At 34.6% G+C, this 3,371-nt stretch overlaps 1 long non-coding RNA gene across 1 annotated transcript; it reads right to left on the bottom strand.

Annotated features, from left to right (window-relative positions):
• Positions 1–308: 308 nt before the first annotated feature.
• LOC124202496 lies at positions 309–2,728 on the bottom strand. The gene is made up of 6 exons (XR_006878190.1): positions 2,471–2,728; positions 1,996–2,410; positions 1,766–1,878; positions 1,599–1,677; positions 1,255–1,529; positions 309–1,156 (listed from the first exon to the last, which is right to left on the bottom strand). It is a non-coding gene; the product is annotated as an uncharacterized LOC124202496 (long non-coding RNA).
• Between the last annotated feature and the right edge of the window lie 643 nt (positions 2,729–3,371).

The following is a 3,371-nucleotide window of genomic DNA, read 5'->3' on the forward strand; positions in this document are numbered from 1 at the left end:
AAATATGCATTTTTGGGACGCAGTTTTTATGATTCGCTTATTTGTTACTTTTAATTCCTATTATCCCGAGAAGAATTTTTCCGTGCGGAAACGAGATTAAAATATTTCAAATCAATGCAAAAAGCGTTCGAAATCAATTCATAAAAGCGGATTTCAAATTAGTAAAAAACACTGTTGTTTCCGTTTTGAAACTATATTAAAACTGTAAATCGGACCATTTAAATCCTGTTTAATTATTGTCATAAAACCAAATCGATATTCAGTTTTTTAAACTTAAAATATCGATAATAAGTTTTAAAATTCACACAGCATTTTTAATGACAGATACTTTATTTTCCATTCATTTACAATAACATCTCGAGAGTGACATGATAGTAAAACGAAATCAGCAAACAATTTTACTATCAGTGAAATTCGTTAAATAAGTTCAAAATTTCGAAGAAGTCGAGTTGGTGGCGCACAACTAATACATAGCAGGTGATAGTTATAATTACAAAGCCGGTATACATACTTTTTTACCAGTGTAGGAACGCCTATCGCTCGTCGAGCTGATCCTCATCATCGTCCATAGCTGTCGCTTATCAATAAAGAGACTCGCCCATATATCTCGACGTGGTCTCCTAGCAACAGAATCAGACGGAAGTTGCCTGTTATGAATAACAATAGAATGGAAAATGTCAAACAGAGGCACAAAAGAATGCAAAATTTAATTAAGGAAAGAATAATCATAAAAATCTGCGTGTGGTTAGCGAATCTTGTCGTCTGCTGTCGCTTTAGGAACAAGTTCTTTAAGAAAAGGGAAAGTAAAACAAAATCATATCTAATTGTGTCGTCAATTTCGACCAGTCGAGAAACGACAGATGGAGCGAATATAAAATTGAGTCTGCACGGCATATGGAATCCTGAGACCATCCGGTTGATGTGCACCACTGACAGCCGTAACCGAACATGTTGACCGCATCATTACAAAAATCGACGCTCAAATCAGACCTGTTCATCTGCTCTTCACTTGCTTTTTTGTGTAATGTAAACAGGTGCAGAGTTGGACGTCGCATTCTCACATCGTTCACATCCATCGAACTGATCGCTAGACGTTTGCCTTTTTAGTTATACGACTCCATTCCAGCACTTTCTCACGAAATTCCTTCCGCCTGCCCTGCAGCGCAAAGATAAAAAGATGGTTTTTCACGGTCGACTATATATTATGACGTCAGCTATTAAATTAACTTGACTCTAGACTATATAACGGCATACCCGGATAACTGCGGATGGTTTACAATAGCTGGAAACAGCAGCAGTTCACATTCTTTTGTTTAATATCCAATGTGGAAAAGCCGAAAAGGGACGAGTTGTGGAACGGCATCAGTTGCTGCCAATTTCTCCACTGCAACACGTCAGCTATAGCGAGACGTGCGATTGAGCGGAAAGTTCAAAATGGTTGAAATGGTCAAATCGAAGCGGAAATTTAAATTGAAACTTTGGATCAAAATTATTTAGCGAGTGGCGGCTTGGTGTACGTTTCATCTTGCCTGTAAAAATTAACCATGATTTAAGAATAATTAGACCGTCCTGCTCAACAATCTACAATGGGATCTTACCTTATCTTTGTTGGCTGACTCAACTTAATGATGAGCATGAAACAGCTCCTGCTGGAACTTTGACTTCTCTTTCTTAGCCCTGAATGAGAAGTAAAATTGAATTAGTTTTAATCAATAAATGTAGTTACTTGCACTCAGATTAAAGTTAATATCGTGTTAATATTTACTGGAAAATATGTGAGGGACGCAACATTATTCTTTGCATGGTTTTTAATAAATGCCATGTCATAAGTTCCTTTATTAAGTTCTTGAATTCGACTTAAGTCATTTCTGAAATGAACTGAAAAATACCAACTTAACAGGTTACAGTTATTAATCAAAACACATTCAATATTAATTATCTTGCATATCAACTATTATAAGTCCAGCAAAACAATTATCCACATATTTTCCATACCTGTGTTGAACTGTCATCAATATTTTAATTGTGATAATTAACAGCATCTGCTGCAACTTTGCCTTCTCTTTCTCAGCCCTGAATGAACTACTTGATGAATCTTTGCTCGAAGAATTATCAATTGGGTGTTTCTTAGCTGTTTATGAAATTTAACTTCTTCGCCTAGATATTAAATAATAAATATAACTATATTATATAGAACACATTGATGAAACTGAGCAGTGGCAGTCACTGAGCCTTTTTTCCATTATTAGAGTGGGCAAACTTCTTGCAAGAAATAACCACATAGCCGGATTCCAAGAACCACAAAGGGGCTTCCGATATACCCAGCTCCTCCAGTGAATAACATCTTTTCAGTCAAACAGTCTTAAATGTGAAAACTTGTTTAGAGCTGATCACCAAGTTTGAGCAATACCTATGATAAGAAATATATTTATTTAAAAATATTTGTTCTAGCACAATAAACAATTCTTACCTTTCCATTTCCAAATTAGGAAAACACAGACGTCTACACCAAGTTTCTTAGAAATGAAAACATATCGTCTGCTTCACAAACATAATTATTGATTTGAAAACAAATGACAAACGACAGTCGTTTAGAACATTAAAAGAAACACAACTAACAAATTTACGAAGAAAACTTTCACCATGAAAATATGCTTGAATAGAATATAATCAAGGATTCTGACAGATCTATCAATTGGCGACCACTCTGGTTGAACTGACATACACTACAGCAGACGACTGTTGAAAATTGTCAAAACGTCAACAACAAGCACGCCGAATGGGTCTAATCAGCATATAGCTATAGAGCGCACTAAACCAAAAATATGAAAAAAACAAATCACTGAAATCAGTTGACAGTTATATTCTTGAAAATAAATAAGAAGTTAACAAAGTTAGATTCAGTTATGAACATTGTTATCATTGTGGCTTATGAGGCGATGAGGCAAAAATATAAAACAAAAATAATTCTAAATCCTAAATGTACATATAGCTACGCCCTTTTTCTTTTTGTTGATTAATGCTATTTAGCTTATTGTACCAAAGTATTGCTTTGTTTAGCTACCATTCGTTTCAAATTGCCGTTTTCTTTGTTTTTTTCTACTTTACTGTGACTTGTTTTAAAGGGATTTCTAGCTTAGAGGTATAGCGGTGGCATACGACATCAATGAACTAGAGTTCGAACCCGGAAGAATACATAAAGCTTTATCACAAGTTTAATCAGGTGTGTTTTAGCGAATTATGTTGACACATCATAATTATTTTCAGCAATTTAACATTTCAAACATCGTCTGTTAAAAATTAACGTAATACGAAAATGTAAACAAAGATTTACTGCTTGTAAAAAATTCGAATGGAATTCATTTATATCA

The sequence above is a fragment of the Daphnia pulex genome, chromosome 9 (genome assembly GCF_021134715.1).
Source record: "Daphnia pulex isolate KAP4 chromosome 9, ASM2113471v1".
NCBI classification, from domain to species: Eukaryota; Metazoa; Arthropoda; class Branchiopoda; order Diplostraca; family Daphniidae; genus Daphnia; species Daphnia pulex.